Source organism: Mauremys mutica, chromosome 16 (assembly GCF_020497125.1).
Source record: "Mauremys mutica isolate MM-2020 ecotype Southern chromosome 16, ASM2049712v1, whole genome shotgun sequence".
NCBI lineage: Eukaryota > Metazoa > Chordata > Testudines > Geoemydidae > Mauremys > Mauremys mutica.
This window is the reverse complement of record NC_059087.1, coordinates 31,601,500-31,622,705: the sequence shown is the minus strand read 5'-3', so window position 1 is coordinate 31,622,705 and position 21,206 is coordinate 31,601,500. Positions and strand designations below refer to the sequence as shown.

Sequence of the window (21,206 nt, the reverse complement as noted above, 5' to 3'; positions counted from 1 at the left end):
GGAAACAAGCAGGGAGAACTGGAAGTCCTGGCACAGTCAAGGAATTATGATGTGATTGGAATAACAGAGACTTGGTGGGATAACTCACGACTGGAGTACTGTCATGGATGGATGTAAACTGTTCAGGAAGGACAGGCAGGGCAGAAAAGTCGAGGAGTTTCATTGTATGTAAGAGAGCAGTATGACTGCTCAGAGCTCCGGTATGAAACTGAGAGTCTCTGGATTAAGTTTAGAAGTGTGAGCAAGGAGGGTGATGTCGTGGTGGGAATCTGCTATAGACCACCAGACCAGGGGGATGAGGTGGATGAGGCTTTCTTCTGTCAACTAACAGAAGTTACTAGATCGCAGGCCCTGGTTCTCATGGGGGACTTCAATCACCCCGATATCTGCTGGGAGAGCAATACAGCAGTACACAGACAGGAAGTGTTTGTGTAACCCTTCTGCCCCTCTGAGTTGGCAGCAACAAGGGCCGGGTTCAGTATCCAGGGGTTCCGTTTCAATAGCACAATGCAAAACCGGCTCGAGCCCCCACCCAGTGACCTGGGACAATTACCTACCACCCCCATGGACGCCTCTAGGAGGCAATACTTCCCCACTCGCAAGCATGGAGTCCGAGTGTAGCAAAATCCTTTTAATAAAGGAGGGAAACAATGCAGCATCACGTTGGAGAGACACCACAAACAGGACTATACACAAACCATAAGCAAAACCCACCCCCAAGTACATTTGGCACTGTCCTTAGGGTCTTAAGTCCAATCACCCCAAAGTCCAACAACCCAAAAGTCTCAGTCTCTGGTCAGTGCCACCCCAGAGTTCAAAAGTTTATCTGCAGAGTTTTACCCCCCCCAGCCTGGGTGGAAATGGGGGGGGGTCACGCACACAAGGTGCTAAGGGACACCTTACGTGGGCCAGGGCCGACTGCCCCGCTTCTCCGTGGAGTTCTGCTGCAGCCTTCACCACGACTGGCTCCACTCCACCAGCTGTGCCTCTCCTTCAGCAGACCCGTGAACCACGTCAGCCGTCCCCGCAAACCGCTCCACACTGCTCACTGTTCCATGGGCTGCTCCAACGTGCTGCAGACTGCTCCGCTCTGCCAGCTGCTTGGTGATAGATCTTCAGGCTCTCCCACTACTTAACACAGCACTCAGTGATTTCAGCTCTTAGTGATTTCAACTTGTAGTAGGAGAGCCCCAGTGCCACATGGCCCAACGTGAATTCAGGTCAGCAACCTCTAGATGGACTCCTAAAGGATTCAAAATTAGCTCTGCTCTTTAACAGTGGAGAGAGGAGGAAGTGCAATTGGTGTTCCAGGCCCTCAAAAGGGGCCCATCCCATCAGGTACACACACCAGTCCCCAGCCTCTCTCCCTTCACTGGGTTTTGGGACCCATGTCCCTTGTCTAGCAAGTACTATTTAATGTAGGTTGAGTCAGTTCTGTCATAAAGCAGTCTCATAGTTCCTCATTCACATAATTAAGGTAACAGCCCTTTTTTTTTTCCTTCCTGCCCCAATAACAAAGAAATTGGGGATTCCACAGCTGTGAAAATAACCATCCCATGCTGCTGTGTGTTATGCTAAGTGGAGTGGGTTTACCAATGCAAATGTGCATTCCTGAAATTCCTTTGCCCACTCCTCATAATTTACCACCAGATGTCAGGGTAGGGCTCTGCTTACATTTGGAAAGTGTAGAGGACAATTTCCTGGTGCAAGTGCTGGAGGAACCAACTAGGGGCAGAGCTCTTCTTGACCTGCTGCTCACAAACAGAGAAGAGTTAGTAGGGGAAGCAAAAGTGGATGGGAACCTGGGAGGCAGTGACCATGAGATGGTCGAGTTCAGGATCCTGACACAAGGAAGAAAGGCGAGCAGCAGAATACGGACCCTGGACTTCAGAAAAGCAGACTTGGACTCCCTCAGGGAACTGATGGGCAGGATCCCCTGGGAAAATAACATGAGGGGGAAAGGAGTCCAGGAGAGCTGGCTGTGTTTTAAAGAATCCTATTGAGGTTGCAGGAAAAAAACATCCCGATGTGTAGAAAGAATAGTAAATATGGCAGGAGACCAGCTTGGCTTAACAGTGAAATCCTTGCTGATCTGAAACACAAAAAAGAAGCTTACAAGAAGTGGAAGGTTGGACAAATGACCAAGGAGGAGTATAAAAATATTGCTCAGGCATGCAGGAGTGAAATCAGGAAGGCCAAATCACACTTGGAGTTGCAGCTAGTAAGGGATGTTAAGAGTAACAAGAAGGGTTTCTTCAGATATGTTAGCAACAAGAAGAAAGTCAAGGAAAGTGTGGGCCCCTTACTGAATGAGGGAGGCAACCTAGTGATAGAGGATGTGGAAAAAGCTAATGTACTCTGTCTTCATAAACAAGGTCAGCTCCCAGACTGCTGCACTGGGCTGCACAACATGGGGAGGAGGTGACCAGCCCTCTGTGGAGAAAGAAGTGATTTGGGATTTGGAAAAGCTGGACAAGCATAAGTCCAGGGGGCTGGATGCGCTGCATCCGAGGGTGCTGAGGGAGTTGGCTGATGTGATTGCAGAGCCTTGGCCATTATCTTTGAAAACTCATGGTGACTGCGGGAGGTCCTGGATGACTGGAAATAGGCTAATGTAGTGCCCATCTTTAAAAAAGGGAAGAAGGAGGATCTGGGAAACTACAGGCCAGTCAGCCTCACCTCAGTTCCTGGAAAAATCATGGAGCAGGTCCTCAAGGAATCAATTCTGAAGCACTTAGAGGAGAAGAAAGTGATCAGGAACAGTCAGCATGGATTCACCAAGGCAAGTCATGCCTGACTAACCTAATTGCCTTCTATGACGAGATAACTGGGTCTGTGGACGAGGGGAAAGCAGTGGATGTGTTATTCCTTGACTTTAGCAAAGCTTTTGATACGGTGTCCCACAGTATTCTTGCCAGCAAGTTAAAGAAGTATGGGCTGGATGAATGGACTATGAAGTGGATAGAAAGCTGGCTAAATCATTTGGCTCAACAGGTAGTGACTAATGGCTCCATGTCTAGTTGGCAGCCGGTTTCAAGTGGAGTACCCAAGGGTTGGTCCTGGGGCCGGTTTTGTTCAATATTTTCATTAATGATCTGGAGGATGGTGTGGACTGCACCCTCAGCAAATTTGCAGATGACACTAAACTGGGAGGAGTGGTAGATACGCTGGAGCATAGAGATAGATACAGAGGGACCTAGACAAATTAGAGGATTGGGCCAAAAGAAATCTGATGAGGTTCAACAAGGACAAGTGCAGAGTCCTTCACTTAGGATGGAAGAATCCCATGCTCTGCTACAGACTAGGGACTGTGGAGTACTGTGTCCAGTTTTGGGCCCCACTCTACAAGAAGGATGTGGAAAAATTGGAGAGAGTCCAGCGGAGGGCAACAAAAATGATTAGGGGACTGGAGCACATGACTTATGAGGAGAGGCTGAGGGAACTGGGATTGTTTAGTCTGCAGAAGAGAAGAGTGAGGGGGGATTTGATAGCAGCCTTCAACTACTTGAAGGGGGGTTCCAAAGAGGATGGATCTAGACTGTTCTCAGTGGTAGCAGATGACAGAACAAGGAGCAATGGTCTCAAGTTGCAGTGGGGGAGGTCTAGGTTGGATATTAGGAAACACTATTTCACTAGTAGGGTGGTGAATCACTGGAATGGGTTCCCTAGGGAGGTGGTGGAATCTCCTTCCTTAGAGGTTTTTAAGGTCAGGCTTGACAAAGCCCTGGCTGGGATGATTTAGTTGGGTTTGGTCCTGCTTTGAGCAGGGGGTTAGACTAGATACCTCCTGAGGTTTCTTCCAACCCTAATATTCCGATTCTGTGAAAAGTCTCTGCCCCCAAACCTTATAATGTAAACAAAGGCAGGGCTATTCCCTTCTGTTTTACAAATCTACCTGTGCTACATATATGCCCATTCCCATGGTGTCTGGGCTCCTCACAATCTCTAATGTAGTTATTCTCCTCACTGCTGAAGTGGGACCCGCAGAGGTGCTGGAACACTTTTAATAGTGGGAGGTGCTGAAAACCAGCCCCCTTCCCCCTGTCCATGCCCCCCACCTCCCACCCCCGAGCTAGGGCTGGGAGCAGGGCCATGTCTCTGGGAGGTGGGGATCTGGACAGGGGTAAGGGGGCCGAAGCGAGTGGGCAGAGCAGGGGAGGGAAGAGACAGAGCAAGGGTGTAGCCTCTGCTCTGCCCTCTCCCTGCAGCCCCCGCCTGCTCACTGCTCTCTGTCCTCCCCTAAACCCTTCCCCAAGCCACCAAACAGCTGTGGCTGGTGGGTACTGAGCACTCACTATTTTTTTTCTGTTGATGCTCCAGCCCCAGAGCACCCATGGAGTCGGTGCCGAGGCTCCAAAGAGCTGTGTGGTTTAAGGGAAAACTGATGAACTGGGGTGCACTGCTCCCCAGGGGCCAGAGGGTCTGGGATTTCTGTGAGCAGCCAGTGTCAGGGACTGGTATTGCAGTGGAACAATTCAAAGGGCGTCAGGGATTGGGGTGCAGCTGTTGTTAACCAGACAGCTAGACAAGGCTGGCACGGCCCAGAGGAGAACGCTCAAGTGGCTGACCGGCTGGCCGTGTCAGGACGCTCACCCAGCCAGGCCCAGACACGAGCCCCTCTCGCTGGAGGTGTGTGTGCAGAGTTGCGGGGCAGGACAAGGTTGCTCACAGTCCTAGTCTAGGTACCCTGAGAACTGTCACAGGTCCATTTTCAAAAGTGATTTAGGCCCAGATCCTTAAAGGTATTTAGGCCGCTGGCTTCCACTGAAACCAATGGGAGTTAGGTGCCTAAATACCTTTGAGGATCTGGACCTTAGGTGCTTAAGCCCCATTGACTTTCAATGACACTTAAATTCCTAAAGGCCAGATTATCAAAGGTATTTAGTCCCATTGATTCAGTGGGACTTAAGAACGTAACTTGCTCAGACGCTTTTGAAAAATCTCACTAGATGCTGCTCTGCATATTTAGGCTCCTAAATACCTTGCACATCTGGCCCTAAGTGCCTCAGTCACCTGTGACTTAGATCCATAAGTCATGATGGTGCTTTTGAAAATTTACCCCTTGTCCATTAGGAAGCAAAGAAAATTAGCTATTACTAAGTAGGTGATGGAAGTCTTGGAGAATACAAACCCCTGCAAATCAGCAGGTCTAGATAAAATGCTAGGCTCTGGCGGGTATTAGCTATTGAATTCACCAGACCATGGACAGTTATGGGGAGCCTGGAGGAAATGCCAGAGGACTAGAAATGTGGTACTAACCTTCCAACAAACCTAAGGATTCAGCAACCCCCGCTTCCCCACCAGTGAGTCTCAGAGCCTGGATCAATAGACTTGGGCTCATGGGGCTAAAAATAGCAGTGCAGATGTTCAGGCTGGGCTAGAGCCTGGGCTCTGAAACCTGGCGAGGAAGGTGGGGCTCAGAGCGCAGGCTCCAGTCCAAGTGGGAATGTCTACACTGCTGTCTTTAGCTCCGCAGCCCGAGTCCCGGGAGCCTGAGTTAGTTGACCCAGGCTGTGAGACTCGCTGCCGAGATTTATTTGCGGTGTAGATGTACCCCTAGAAGCATAGAAGTCTACTCGTCTACCCTAGTCTACACTTACAGCAGCCTGCAGAGGACGGGCACTACATGTGTGGCTACATGGGGCAGTGAAAGGCTCTGGCAGCGGGGAGGCAGCATGGAAAGGCTTGGGAGCCTTTGCCCCACCCCCAGAGCCTTTCACGGAGATTGGGGAAAGGCTCTGGCTGAGGGAAAGCAGCAGGATGCTACACTGCTGAAAAGAACAGTGTACACTCGGTTGGCTCAGCTTGGGCATGTAGAGAGCCCTGTCGGGTACATATCCTTGGGGTGCCGGCATGTAGAGCACTCTACTGTGCTTGGCTAAACTGTGCCTCGCTCTCTAAACTACGGGACCTGTGAAAGCTGGGTGTGCAGTGTCTACTCTACACGCTGCCTAAGAGTAGACATGCCGAGGCTGATCCTGGCAACTACTATCTGGTCAATGTAACTTCAGTTCTTAGTATGAGAGTGGAACAGGGGCAGGGGCGGGGGGCAAGCAGGAGCATGGGCTCCCCAATCAGTGGGGGCACAGAACCCCTCCAGGGCCAGGGCGGGGAGAGTGAGCTCCTCTGGTCCTGGGGGTAGATTCAGGTCCTCTGGCTGCCAGGGGAGTGTGAGCTCTTCCGGCCATGGGGGGCACAGAAAGTGCCCCTCCAAATGCAGCCAAATTTTTAGTCTTGTGCACGCCTCTGGAGTGGAGCAAATGCTAACTGGGAAAAATAACCACTTAGAGACAGATTCTGCCACACTTCCTCATTCAGGTTAGGACCTTAGTCTGTGAGTCCTAGGATGACTCCTGGAGTGAGGTACCCTCCAGCCTGAGGGAGCCTGTACATCGAGAACCAAATGGAACCTTGAGCAATCCAAAAATTCAGTGCTGGATGAACCCTACCACGTTGCCTTTGCTAGAGCTGCAGAAGGCAGCATTTATCTGGTGCTTACAAAGCATTTGATGCAGTGGCACACCCACGAAAAATGCTGGCATTCATTCAACTGGGCTTGTATAGAGCTGGCAAGTAGGTTCAACACCAGAGTTGCTCAAGAACTTGGAGCTCAGGCTGGGACTGCTGAAGGAGCTTAAGGGAGTTGGCAGAGAGGCAGGGTGGTTAGGGTGCTTCTGAGGTCTTGGAGGCCTCACTTCAGGTCCCTACTTTGCCACAGATTTCCTTGGGCATCACTTAGTCTTAGGTGCATAGCTATAAAATGGGGCTAACGGTCCTGCCTGTGAGGATATATACATCAAGGATTGCAGGGCTCTTAGATACTACAGTGATGGGGCCATGTAAGTACCATAGCTAGCTAGGTCCTCAGCGCATACCACCCTGAACATGCCTGATCTCAGAAACTAAGCAGGGTTGGGCCTGGTTAGTACTTGGATGGGAGACCTTCTGGGAATACTGGGTACCACTATGTGTGCAGCAAGTTCAGAGGTGTAGTGGTAGCCTTTCAAAAACTCCCAGAATGTACTGTTTTGTGGAGCTTTGCTGGGAATTTTGGGATAGATTTCTAGAGGGAGCTTGAAAGACAATGGCAATTTGGATGTTTAGACCCCTCGTGACAGTGTGTACCGGCCCCCCGGAGGCCTTGTGGCCCTGCTACACCCCGCCTGAAAAAAGGCCAGTGGAGAGAGTCCTCCAAGCGGCCTAGAGTGCTGTGTGGGATACAGCCAGCCAAGGTCTGGCATATAGGAACCGACTCTGTAGGTGCTCTGGGGCTGGACCACCTATGGGCAAAAATGATGGGTGCTGAGCACCCGCTGGCAGCCCCCCATCAGCTTCCCTCTAGCACCTCCCGCCCATCGGCAGGCGGCCTCCTCCCTCCTGCTGCAAACAGCTGTTCTGCGGAGTCTGAGGGGGAGGGGGAGGAGTGAGGACACAGTGTGCTCGGGGGAGGGGGTGGAACAGGTGGGGTGGGAAGAGGTGGGACCGTGGGGGAAGGGGTGGAGTGGGGGCAGGGCCTGGGGCAGAGCCGAAGGTCTAGCACCCCCCGGCACTTTGAAAAGTCGGCGCCTGTGGTCCAGCAGCCTGGTATAAGAAGAGCTGCAGGGCCAGAGGGCCTTGCTGGAGCTGTAGGAGTGTGGATGGTGTGTTGCTGGCTGACGGAGCTGCAGAATCCTGGACAGGGCAGCTCTCCCAGAAGCTGGTGAGAGCGAGAAGGAGCCCTGAGCTGGTTGCTGGGACTCCATTAGGGCAAGGCCTGAGGTAAGGGTGAAGATGACGCAGAGCTGTGGGGAAGTGGCCCATGGAATTAGAGAAGCCGTGTGACATAGTGACAGGGCTGTGATCTACAGGGTCTCTGGGCTGGGACATGGAGTTGTGGGTGCGCCTTGGTCTCCACCAGCCCCTATCAGCCATTGGGAGGGAAGTTGCCTGGACATTGAGGAACCCCAGAGCAGGAATTGAACTATAGTGGCCCAGCTGGAGACAGGGGCGGCTCTAGGTATTTTGCCGCCCCAAGCACGGCAGGCAGGCTGCCTTCAGCGGCTTGCCTGCAGGAGGTCCCCGGTCCTGCGAATTCGGCGGCAGCCTGCGGGAGGTCCGCCAAAGCCGCGGGACCAGCGGACCCTCCGCAGGCAAGCCGCCGAAGGCAACCTGCTTGCCGCCCTCGCGGCGACCAGCAGAGTGCCCCCTGTGGCTTGCCGCCCCAAGCACGCGCTTGGCGTGCTGGTGCTTGGAGCTGCCCCTGGCTGGAGAGCTGTAGCCAGACAGCCCAAGAGGGCAAATACATTTTCTCCAGGGAGGAGCCCTGGGGCACCGCTCTATCCAGGGGAGGGACAAACTGAGAGGGAGAGAGTACGGGCACATGCACTCAGCCAAGGGGGCGCTCACAAGAGGTGAGTGCACCTCGTTACACCCCTGTAAAAACTCTAGTCTCCAGTGCCCTCCTGGCATCGGTTTTCAGCGCCCATGTAGCTGAGAAATGCTGAATGGTCATGAGGCTTTGGCGATGGATGAGTCATAGATTTAAATAAAATACTAAAGCATGCGTAATAGTGAGACGGAAAGCAGAGAAAACTGGCCAAAGGAGCCAAAAGCAAAAGGTGACAGAGGCAGCTGGCTGGAATCATTTGAAATGTTGACAGCATTTTGAAATGTGAAAGAGCTGAAATTCAAAGGAAATGCGGAGAAAACAATGTGGCAACCTTTTGAAATTAGAAGAAATGTGGGCAGATTTGTAACAAAATGTGGAGTTTTTAAAGTAGAAGAAAAATTAGGACACATTTTTAATGACATTTTCACACACAAACACACACACATTTTAATTGTTTAAAATGAAGGGAGGAAAAATTGCATTTTATTTTTTGCAAATGTGTTTCCTTTGTTTTCAAACTGCTCTAGAAGTAGGAGGAGAATGTGAGAAAAGACAAACCTCCCGTGGCAGATGTCAGTCACATGACTTTGTGCATGACGGGACTTTAGCAAAGCTTTTGATATGGTCTCCCACAGTATTCTTGCCGGCAAGTTAAAGAAGTATGGGCTGGATGATTGGACTATAAGGTGGATAGAAAGCTGGCTAGATCGTCAGGCTCAACGGGTAGTGATCAATGGTTCCATGTCTAGTTGCAGCCGGTATCAAGCGGGGTGCCCTAAGGGTCGGTCCTGGGGCCGGTTTTGTTCAACATCTTCATTAATGATCTGGAGGATGGCGTGGACTGCACTCTCAGCAAGATTGCAGATGACACTAAACTGGGAGGAGTGGTAGATACGCTGGAGGGTAGGGATAGGATACAGAGGGACCTAGACAAATTGGAGGATTGGGCCAAAAGAAACCTGATGAGGTTCAATAAGGACAAGTGCAGAGTCCTGCACTTAGGATGGAAGAATCCCATTCACTGTTACAGACTAGGGACCGAATGGCTGGGCAGCAGTTCTGCAGAAAAAGACCTAGGGGTTACAGTGGACGAGAAGCTGGATATGAGTCAACAGTGTGCCCTTGTTGCCAAGAAGCCAAACTGCATTTTAGGCTGTATAAGTAGGGGTACTGCCAGCAGATCGAGGGACGTAATCATTCCCCTCTATTCGACATTGGTGAGGCCTCATCTGGAGTACTGTGTCCAGTTTTGGGCCCCACACTACAAGAAGGATGTGGAAAAATTGGAAAGAGTCCAGCAGAGGGCAACAAAAATGATTAGGGGGCTGGAGCACATGACTTATGAGGAGAGGCTGAGGGAACTGGGATTGTTTAGTCTGCAGAAGAGAAGAATGAGGGGGGATTTGATAGCTGCTTTCAACTACCTGAAAGGGGGTTCCAAAGACGATGAATCTATACTGTTCTCAGTGGTAGCAGAAGACAGAACAAGGAGTAATGGTCTCAAGTTGCAGTGGGGGAGGTTTAGGTTGGATATTAGGAAAAACTTTTTCACTAGGAGGGTGGTGAAGCACTGGAATGGGTTACCTAAGGAGGTAGTGGAATCTCCTTCCTTAGAGGTTTTTAAGGTCCGGCTTGACAAAGCCCTGGCTGGGATGATTTAGTTGGGAATTGGCCCTGCTTTGAGCAGGGAGTTGGACTAGATACCTCCTGAGGTCCCTTCCAACCCTGATATTCTATGATTCTATTCTATGATTCTATGCTATCGTGATGTAAGTTCCTTGGGGCAGAGACTGTCTGTTTGTCCTGTGTCTGTACAGCACCTGTCACAATGGGGTCCTGAGTCATAGCTGGGGCTAATAGACTCTGCTGCAACACTTAATAATAACAACAATATTTAATAATGCTGAATAGAATAGGGGTGGGATCTGACCTAGGATAGAGGGGGAAATAGGGAACCCAGACTGAGGGAGAAGAGACTTAATGGCGATTAGAAGGTAGAGCTTTCCACTAAGGTCAGCAAGCCCTGCCATGAATGCACGACTGTGATGGGGTGTGTACTCCGCTAGTTCCTGAAGGAGTTAGCTGGGACTGAGAAGCCAATTAACATAACTGGCAGCACCTACAAGAGAGAGAAAGCCACGTGGAATTGATAATGAAGCCCACCTGGAGAGGGCCTGGGTGGTGATTATAAAGCCAGGAAGTTTGTAGAAGAAAGAGGCTGCAGGGAGAGGGGCTGCAGTCACTCTCTCTGGAATAGAAGCAGTAGGAAGCTGTCTGGGGAGGCAGCCAGGAGTCTGAGGGAGTAGATCTTAGCTGTTAGATACAGGGTCTCTGGGCTGGAACCCAGAGTACAGGAGGGCCTGGATTCCCCTACTAGCCATTGAGGAAGGTGGGGGTGAAACCCCTTGAGGCAAGGGGCTCAAGGCACATGGAGACCGGAGACAGATGGAATACCTGAAGCAAGGTCACTGGAGTGTAGTTTAGTTGGAGTCCTGTTACCCCAGGAGAGGTGGACTAGAGCGTGACCTGGCCAGTGGGAAGAGAGACCATCACAGTGATGAAGCGACTGGGTGGGATGAAGGGGGTGCCTGATGGGGAGACAGCTGCTATGCCAGCCTGGCCACAAGGAGGTGCTCCTGCAGTGAGTGACCCCCTGTAAAATGACCCTGTGTGGTGACAGGAGGCAGCACAAACTGTATTAGAGAGCCACAGAGTTGATCTGTCTCCAGCCTCGAAGAAGAATCACCCCAGTCAAGCCCAGCCAGGAATGCTGCAGCGCTGGGGCAAGCAGGAGTTAACCTGGTAGAGTGGCAGGTCCCAGACAGGTGAGCAGTGGTGCACAGCCAGAGACCTGAGAGCTCGTCGGACGGGCGGTGATTAATGAATGATAGGCCATACGTTTCCCCGAGTCCCTGCGTCGGGCTGGAGCTCATCCCCTCCACCCAGCTGCTCTGGTCTTTCCTTCACTTTCGTTTTAATTCACTTTCCCCTTTCTTCTTAGCGAACAATGGCAGAGAAGAAATGGAGAGTGAGAGGGAGTCAGCGAGGGTCAGCGCTTAGCAGGGACACAGATGGGGGCTTTGTGCTGAGCTGGCAAGGCTCTAGCATGGTGAGACGTGCCCATCCTGGAGAGGGAGGCATTGCAAAGGGAAGCATGGGCGGAATTAGGTTTCTCAATAAATGCAATGACTGTGAATTTAGTGCTGGTGAAAGGCGCCGGGTTGACAGACCTAGGGTTGAGGGCCAGATCCTAAGCTGAGGAGTAAATTGATGCAGCTCCATTGACATCAATGGCTCCATTGCAGCAAGTGTCCCTCAATGGGATCAGACAGTCCTCCACTGGTGGCCCTTTAACTCCCAGAATCCATTGCTTCAAGGAGCTTTGCTAGACAATCTGCAGTTGGAGCAGTTTGGATGGGCCTGTGTGGATGTGGGGCAAAGATTCAGAGCAGGAATCAGTCGGGCTGGGGCACTGAGCTGTGTGGGTTTCAATCTATGCAGAGTCACCCGTACAGCTGGGAGGCAGTCAGGTCTCCAGTGCTGACATTGTGAGCTGGGCTGCCTGGCAGAGGAGCAGAATAAACCTTGCAGCAGATGTGACTGAATCCTTAGGTGTAAGCTCCACAGAGGGGCACCAGCTCCTAGAAGCTCAGCCAAAGGGGAGACCCTCCCACCAGCTCTGGCAGAGTGCCTGCCTAGGGGCTTCCAGGAACTCCCTGGCAGTCTGGGCTGCATGGGTTGCACACACAGCAAGCCCAGCCACCAGACAGTGGCTCTAATTGCTTGAGCAGGCAAACACAACAGCTGGTGCCTCCTCCGCAGACATGCTTTCTGGTGCAGAGGATGCGTGGGATACTTCCTCAGGGTTAGCGATACATGGACGCCAGCAGTCGGAGTGCAAGATTGGCCGTGCTGCATCAGGGTTCCTTGTTCCCCCATCAAGTCCAGGCCACGGTCACTGAGATGCTCACTCTGAGGGGCTCCATCAAAGGCGAGAGACCTGCCCATCCCCCAAAAGGGAGTAGGACCCCTGCTCTGAGAGACTTTCCCTTTGAAGGGACGGAGGGTCTCTGCTCCCTGAGGCACTGGATGTCATGAATGGGCCCATGGTCATGACTCTCCTGCCCACCATCTGATGCCCTTGGACCCTTCATGCTCCTGCTGCCTGCTCCATGGCATGGTACATTCCCTGCCAGTGCAGGGTCCCTGCAGGGTATCCTGGGTTTTAAATGACTCAGGCTGTGGAGCATCCCCCATGCGCTGCATCTCTACATCTCTGGCAGGGGCTCTTCCTCCTTCCCCAGGAGCGGCCTCTTCCTCTCTTGGTTTTACGTGTCTCTGTGTGTATGGGGTGGGGGGCCTTTGTGAAACCAGATGTGCAGGGCCTTGAGCAGACCTCCCTAATCTGCACATCTGGGGAGGGAGAAGTGGGGGGGAGGGGGCTGGAATTTGGCAGCTGGGCACTTCGGACCAGGAGAGCATGTCACGGGGATAGGAGTTTGGTGACAGGCGGGAGCATGGCCAGGCGGTGAGTAAGCTGCTTTGATGGAGCTAGGAGAGCACTCGCCTTCGACAGTCATGGGCTCTATACAAACCCAGGTGGCTAGATACTGATTGGGGGGTGTCTAGCCAAAGGGGTGGCAGGTGTGAGCACACAGGTCTTGCAATCCCCATGCACTGATGCCCCGTCAGTCTCAAGGTGCAGTGACTTCTCAGGACTGAGCAGTGGAATATTCAACAAAGGATGAAGCTGCTGGGGCTGCTGTCTGGAGCGAGCGCTTAGGCTGTGTGTGATGGCTGAGCTGGGCTCTGCGGGACGGGGCCTGGCACTGCTCTCAGGCCCATTAGACTCAATGAAACACATCCCAGCCCTTCTGAACATTCCCCACCAGCTGGATGCTCATAAAAACCAATGGCTCCCAGCCCTGCCCATCCCATATGCTCTGGCCCCGCGCGCTGCCCAGGCAGCAATCGGTGCTAGAGGGGCCTCACCTACTGAATCCAAACCCAACTGCGAGCAGGACCTGCCCCTTGGCACCTTGGACCCACAAGCTGCAGGAGGAGAGGCCCTTTCCTGCGGTTTGAGCTGGCTGGAACGGGCCATCGCGCTCTGTCTCCAGGCTGGGCTAGGCCTGGCCCAGAGCTCCCCTGACCAGTCAGAGACCCCTGGGCTTGTGCTGCTTGTGAGCTGGAACGGGCCTCGCTGCACCGACCCCCATAAGAACTTGTTCCCACATCAGGAGGCAAACAGCATGAAAGCAACACTGGACTCCTGCATCTTATCCCCCCTCCCTCCCTGCTCCGCTCTATCTGCGCCTAGCCTCCCTGGTCTCATCCTTCACTCACCATCTCTTTCTTGTGGCCGTTCTCTGTCATTCCCTCTCATCCACATGGGCTCTTTCCCTCTCTCTCTCTCTCTCTCTCTCTTTCCGCTACATTCTCTTGTTTTCTCTTTTCTCTCTACTGCTCTCCAGTTCTCCATATCCCCCTCCTCACATTTCATCTGCCCCCATTGTGTTCTCCTGGGTCTGGTTGACACAGCACTTCTTGTGTCTCAGGATTTTCCTTGAGTCTTTCCTGAGGATTCAGCTCACTGGCCTTGTAAGGAGGATTTTTTCCAGGAGACTGTATGAAAGTTCTGCATGTGCCCTGTGTGACCAGCAGTGTGATGCGCCTGCAGATTGCCTGATGACCTTCTGTGGGACGGGCCGATTGCCCCTTTCAGCTGGGTCCTTAGATGGCTTGTGGAAGTCAGTTATAGGGCATTGGAAAGAACCACAATTTGGTCACTTGGGGTCTGAGTTCCCCCCTTCGAGGTGCTAAACTTGTCCCAATAACACATCATCCCCTGCCTGGGTTTTATAACTCCCACAGCAGCTCCACAAGAGCTAAAATGGCACATTAGGGCTGGGGCTTGGTCCCTGGGGGTGGAGCTCCGCTCCATGTCAGTGGGAATGCACAGAGAGGCAGCCGATGAAAGTGCTTGATTCACATGCTTCTTGGCTGATACAGGCGGTTCAATGGGCAGAGACCCTCTGCTGGTTCTCATGGAGGACTTCAATCACTCCAATATCTGCTGGGAGAGCAATACAGCGGTGCACAGACAATCCAGGAAGTGTTTGGAAAGTGTAGGGGACAATTTCCTGGAGCAAGTGCTGGAGGAACCAACTAGGGGCAGAGCTCTTCTTGACCTGCTGCTCACAAACCGGGAAGAATTAGTAGGGGAAGCAAAAGTGGATGGGAACCTGGGAGGCAGTGACCATGAGATGGTCGAGTTCAGGATCCTGACACACGGAAGAAAGGAGAGCAGCAGAATATGGACCCTGGACTTCAGAAAAGCAGACTTGGACTCCCTCAGGGAACTGATGGGCAGGATCCCCTGGGAAAATAACATGAGGGGGAAAGGAGTCCAGGAGAGCTGGCTGTGTTTTAAAGAATCCTATTGAGGTTGCAGGAAAAAACCATCCCTATGTGTAGAAAGAATAGTAAATATGGCAGGCGACCAGCTTGGCTTAACAGTGAAATCCTTGCTGATCTTAAACACAAAAAAGAAGCTTACAAGAAGTGGAAGGTTGGACAAATGACCAAGGAGGAGTATAAAAATATTGCTCAGGCATGCAGGAGTGAAATCAGGAAAGCCAAATCACACTTGGAGTTGCAGCTAGTAAGGGATGTTAAGAGTAACAAGAAGGGTTTCTTCAGGTATGTTAGCAACAAGAAGAAAGTCAAGGAAAGTATGGGCCCCTTACTGAATGATGGAGGCAACCTAGTGACAGAGGATGTGGAAAAAGCTAATGTACTCAATGCTTTTTTTGCCTCTGTCTTCACGAACAAGGTCAGCTCCCAAACTGCTGCACTGGGCAGCACAGTATGGGGAGGAGGTGACCAGCCCTCTGTGGAGAAAGAAGTGGTTCGGGCCTATTTAGAAAAACGCAGAGCCATTGGCCATTATCTTTGAAAACTCATGGTGATGGGGGGAGGTCCCGGATGACTGGAAAAAGGCTACTGTAGTGCCCATCTTTAAAAAAGGGAAGAAGGAGGATCCCGGGAACTACTGGCCAGTCAGCCTCACCTCAGTTCCTGGAAAAATCATGGAGCAGGTCCTCAAGGAATCAATTCTGAAGCACTTAGAGGAGAGGAAAGTGATCAGGAACAGTCAGTATGGATTCACCAAGGGCAAGTCATGCCTGACTAACCTAATTGCCTTCTATGACGAGATAACTGGATCTGTGGATGAGGGGAAAGCAGTGGATGTGTTATTCCTTGACTTTAGCAAAGCTTTTGATACAGTCTCCCACAGTATTCTTGCCAGCAAGTTAAAGAAGTATGGGCTGGATGAATGGACTATAAGGCTCAACAGGTGGTGATCAATAGCTCCATGTCTAGTTGGCAGCTGGGATCATGCGGAGTGCCCCAAGAATCGGTATTGGGGACAGTTTTGTTCAATATTTTCATTAATGATCTGGAGGATGGTGTGGACTGCACCCTCAGCAAGTTTGCAGATGACACTAAACTGGGAGGAGTGGTAGATATGCTGGAGGGTAGGGATAGGATACAGAGGGACCTAGACAAATTAGAGGATTGGGCCAAAAGAAATCTGATGAGGTTCAACAAGGACAAGTGCAGAGTCTTGCACTTAGGATGGAAGAATCCCATGCACTGCTACAGGCTAGGGACTGTGGAGTACTGTGTCCAGTTTTGGGCCCCACACTACAAGAAGGATGTGGAAAAATCGAAAGACTCCAGCGGAGGGCAAAAATATGATTAGGGGGCTGGAGCACATGATTTATGAGGAGAGGCTGAGGGAACTGAGGTTATTTAGTCTGCAGAAGAGAAGAGTGAGGGGGGATTTGATATCTGCTTTCAAGTACCTGAAAACAGGTTCCAATGACAATGGATCTAGGCAGTTCTCAGTGGTAGCAGATGACAGAACAAGGAGTAATGGTCTCAAGTTGCAGCGGGGGAGGTTTAGGTTGGATATTAGGAATACTTTTTTCACTAGGAGGGTGGTGAAGCACTGGAATGGGTTACCCAGGGAGGTGATGGAATCTCCTTCCTTAGAGGTTTTTAAGTTCAGGCTTGACAAAGCCCTGGCTGGGATGATTTAGTTGGGATTGGTCTTGCTTTGAGCAGGGGGTTGGACTAGATGACCTCCTGAGGTCCCTTCCAACCCTGATATTCTATGATTCTATGATACCTGCTCTGTTGGGGAGGTCCCTGCCTGGATAGGTGGCCAGACAAGCTTTGGGCAAGAACCAATGCATTTAGAGGGGAAGGAAGCAGCAGCGCCTAAGGCCAAAAGCTAGATGGGAATTTCTGCTGCCTCTTCCTGACACCATTGTCCTGTTCTGACAGCAGCATCACCCCTCTGCCAAGCAGCAGCAGATGTCCAGGGCCTTGCAGGTCTTGACTTCCCAGTGGAGGAGAAACTGGTGATGCAGAGTCTGGGTATTCGCTACGTGTCACTTGCTTGATTTACACATATACACCAGTCCTGGAATAGAGATGATCAAACAGCATGCAGGGCAATGCCGCCTTCTAGGAATCTCAGCCCATCACCAACGCCTGGTTCCCAGGAGGCAACTCTGTCTCAAGAATTGACACTAATCAGAGCCCAAGGCAGTAGCTGTCCACACCGCTCCTTATGTTCCTAAGCTTCCTCTACACAAAAAAAGTACATAAGCCAAAGCTAAAACCAATGCAGCATGTCTTCCCAAGACTGACCATTTGCTTGCACACTAGGAAAAGTGCTTGGAAGACTGTGTAACATGGACACTTGTCACAACATTCTAAAAGACTCAGGAATGTGAGCCCCATTAGTTCAGACCCAGCATTAGTCTATATCCTTAGCTGTGCAGAACAGATTTCTTTAGCTACAGCACCTGAAAGCACAGGCCCAACCTCCCCACATACACAACACCGAATCTTACATAAAATCTCAGATTCCTGGGGCATGGTTTCTAATTTTCCAAAGTGCCAACTAGGAGGTGGCACTTTATAGTTATGGGTGAAGAAGTGGGTGGTCCAGAATGCATCAAACCTTCTAAACAAAGAGCAGTAGAGGAGGGTCCATTTCACACTGAGGATCAGAAACTGTCCACTGTTGAAAGCAAGTCCAGGAAGAGCAAATATAACAGGAGCATCTATCAGGAATTGAACCAGTGACCTTCAGCATAGACCACTACCACCTGAGTTGAAGGACTAACCATACTAGCTGGCAGCAGTACAAGGCTGTTATCCAGGGGTGAAAGTAGAAACAGGGACTTATGGGGCTGGGCTGGGGCTGGCTCTGGCCCCCAGAAGGGTTGGGGTCTTGGGCAGAAGGGGTGGGGATGGGGGTCAGAGCCAGCCCCGGCCCGCCCTGTACCGGTAAATGCCCTCCCCTCCCCCACCAGGGTAGCAGTGGCAGCCAGCAGCTCCGGCGGCTATTTAAAGGGCCCAAGGCTCGGCCACCGCTACCTCCCTGGGCCCTTTAAACTGCTGCCGGAGCCCCCGGCTGCCACTGCTACCCCAGGGCTCTGGCAGCGGGGCTCCGGGGGCTATTTAAAGGGCCCAGGACTCTCCTGCTTCTACTGCCCCGGCCCTTTAAATAACCCCCGGGGCCCTGGGGTAGCAGCGGCGGGGCTCCGGTGGCTATTTAAAGGGCCCAGGGCAGTAGAGGCAGCCGGAGTCCTGGCCCTTTAAATAACCCCCAGAGCCCCACTGCCGCTACCCCAGGGCTCCAGCAGAGGGGCTCTGGCGGCAATTTAAAGGGCCTGGGGCTCCAACCGCTGCTGGGAGCCCCAGGCCCTTTAAATTGCTGCCTGGGGAAGCTGGGCCGCCTGGTACACCGTACCCGCTCTTGCCAGTATGCCGTACTGGGGCGTACCTGCTTACTTTCACCTCTGATGTTATCCTTTATGTGGCCCTAAACTAGAGGGAGCCAGAACATGATTTCCAAGTGGGGAGGTAACCAGGAGGCCCATTCGGACCCAGGAGAAGGGGGTGGATAGTGTTGTTATATGTTCACATTTTGCTAAGTGATTACTAAGGACAGGGCCATGCTCAGTGTCTGAAAAGAATCGGAGGGTGTGCACAGCCAGGAGAGGAGTGATGGCCAGTGATACAAGGGGCAGGTGTAACTAAGAGTAGCAGCAAACATGAGCAGAAAGCAGGTTAGGCTGGATACTAAACAGGCAACATTTCCTACCAGGGAGAGAGATCCACGGGGCTCCTGGATCGCATCTCCACAGGAGCTCTATAGCTGGGACATGTAACAGGAAGGGTGACCTTAAAGTTAAGGCATTGGTCTGAGACCCAGGAGATCCAGGTTTAAATCCCAGCCCTACTGCAGGCGAGGTTCAGTAGATTGCTGAATCTCTCCATGCCTTAGTATCTCCTCTTTGATGGGGCTGGCAATCCTTCCTGTGGCTAGGAAAGTGATCATATTATCAGAGTCGGACTTGGCCAGTCCACGAGCTGGAGATGATCCCCTAGGGATGATTTCCAGCCTGCCAGGGAAGGGGTCTAAGAGGTGTTACCCCACCTCCAAGGAGCTTTCTAGCTATAAGCAGATAAGCCTGTGTGCAGGCTAACCAAGACTCTCCTCCACCATGAACTCCCCCTTGGTTTAGGCTTCCCTCAGCAGGGTCTTTTAGGGACAGGGACCCTGGCTGCTTCAGTGTTTTTAAAGCCCCAAGCCACATGAAAAATGCAAAGCCTGGAGCGCAGAGCCTGCTGGGATGAATACATTAGCGGCGCTGAGCTGTCATCCCGATCCCATCTGCTTCACCAGCTCACAAGGTGCCCACCTCAGAGCTGGCAGCCCCCTGGCTCAGGGATGGGGAGTGTGGTGTCACCAGGCCCCAGCAGCAGAGCATGGGACCAGTTCCTAGATCCAGCTCCACAGGGGGTTAACCCAGAGCTCCCAAAATTACAGGCCTGCCCCCCACCCCAAAACTGCTAGGATCACCCAGGCAGTCATCTCTTACCAGTCCCCATTTCGCCCCAAGTTCCTCACACCCCAGACAGATTCCCCAAGGTTTTCCCCTTCCCAGCCCAGCCCTCTCATCCCCAGGGTTGATTCCTTCATCTTTGCCATCTCAGTAGCCCAGCCTGGTCCAGCTCAGTCTGGATAGCCTGGGGCTTGCCCCTCATTCTCTCCCTGCCAAGCTCTCTCCTGCTCTGACTCACCCTCCCTTCCACGGGCCCCACAGCCTACAGATCTTGCCTAGGTCCCCCTGCACCCCAAAGCAGAAGCCCCTCAATGGGCCAGGATCAGCAGGGGGGTGATGACTCCTTCCCCCACAGGCCCATGAGTGGTTCACTACTCTGTGTCAGCAACTCTTCTCAGGCCTGACAAACTCACTACACCTAACACCACGACTCTCATGGTATTTAGCTGTAAAGACACGTGAGAGAGCAAATGAAAGCCACACATTGGTCATGACTATCACTGTGAAATGTCTGTAGTAACACTCTAGGAATTAGGGCTACTTACTGATATTGTGCTTTAAAGACTGTAACCAAACACAAGGAGAACCAGCTTTTCTTCCGGGTAGTTAATGTAATTAAGCAGGATAAGCCCAAACACAATGGGAGCTGCATTTGCATGTAAGTCAACAGAGAAAGAGGTTGGGACTGTGGTCCCAACAGGAGAGATGTGTGTCTGGTGACACACTGCAGAAGCATCTGTCAACGGTTTTGTGGATCATATGAAGGAGGCCAGAAGATATTTTGGGTTCTCCATTTTCCCGAGGAACATGCCTGCAGAGGGGAGTGATTCCTGAAAAATCTGGACACTGTTTGGACTGAAAATCAGCAGACACTGCAAAGGCCTTTGTGGACGAGCAAACTGCTTTAACCAAAGGACTGGAGCGTGCTAACGTTATGTTTAGTCTCTTAGAAGCACGTTATACTTTGGTTTATTTGCTACCAGTTCTCTTTCTACTGTCTTTACTCAGGGCCATGTAAATCGCTGGCTTTGTTAATACACATCTCTTTGTTTTAGAATAAGCAAGTTGCAGCGCTGTAATATCAAGTGACGTGTTACCTGCAAAGCAGAGTAATGGCTGGCAGGGTCCTGAGAAGTTTGTCTGAGGTCGCTGTCAGACTGGGGTGACAGGAAGCTGGCACCGTTTAGCTCCAGCAAGTCTCTCTCTTCCTAAGGCAGAGGGGTAACAAGGGTGCCCTGAGAAAGTGTCACAGTTCCCCCCGCTGGTGGGGACATGGTCTCAGCCCTGACCCCGCTCTGCCCCCCCATGGGGGGGTCGAGCTCTCTCTGCCCTTCCTCCCTGTGTGGAGATGCCATCGCTAGAGGCCCATTTCCAATGCTCAGATGCTTGTTGCAGGGGTGGGGGAGCTGGTCAGAGCCTGGCGGGGGGGTGGGTGTGGCAGGATCCAGGCTGGGGCAGGGGGAAGTCCCTCTTCCTCCCCCTCCAGTGCTCTGCGCAGAGCCCCTCCCAAAGCTGCAGTCAGCCCAGCAGGGCCGGCTCCAGGGTTTTTGCCACTGGTGCTGGAGCCGGCCCTGCAGGTCAGCGTGCAGCAGGGCAGGATGGGGGCCAGAGATGGGCAGTGCCAGAGAGCACCACTTACCCAGCCTGTGGTGGAGCTGATCGGAGGCTACTGCCATCCCCAGAAAACAGTCCCTCCATTTGTGGCCATATTCCATCCCCCAAATAAATCCTGCTCCCAGCCCCCATCAGGATGAGACACCCCCTTTTGCACCCCCCTCATGGGGCCCATACAAACTGTCCTCCCTTGTCTGTCTTCCAGCACTAGCTGGATTTTCTCCCCATGCTCCCAGCCTCTAGGGCCCTGCGTGACTCTCCGCCTGCTGGCACCTTCATCTGGGGTTCCT

General features: G+C 52.2%; 1 pseudogene; it reads left to right on the top strand.

The window, feature by feature from the left end:
• The first annotated feature begins 6,863 nt into the window (after positions 1-6,863).
• LOC123351288 lies at positions 6,864-6,970 on the top strand (annotated as a pseudogene).
• The last annotated feature ends 14,236 nt before the right edge of the window (positions 6,971-21,206 follow it).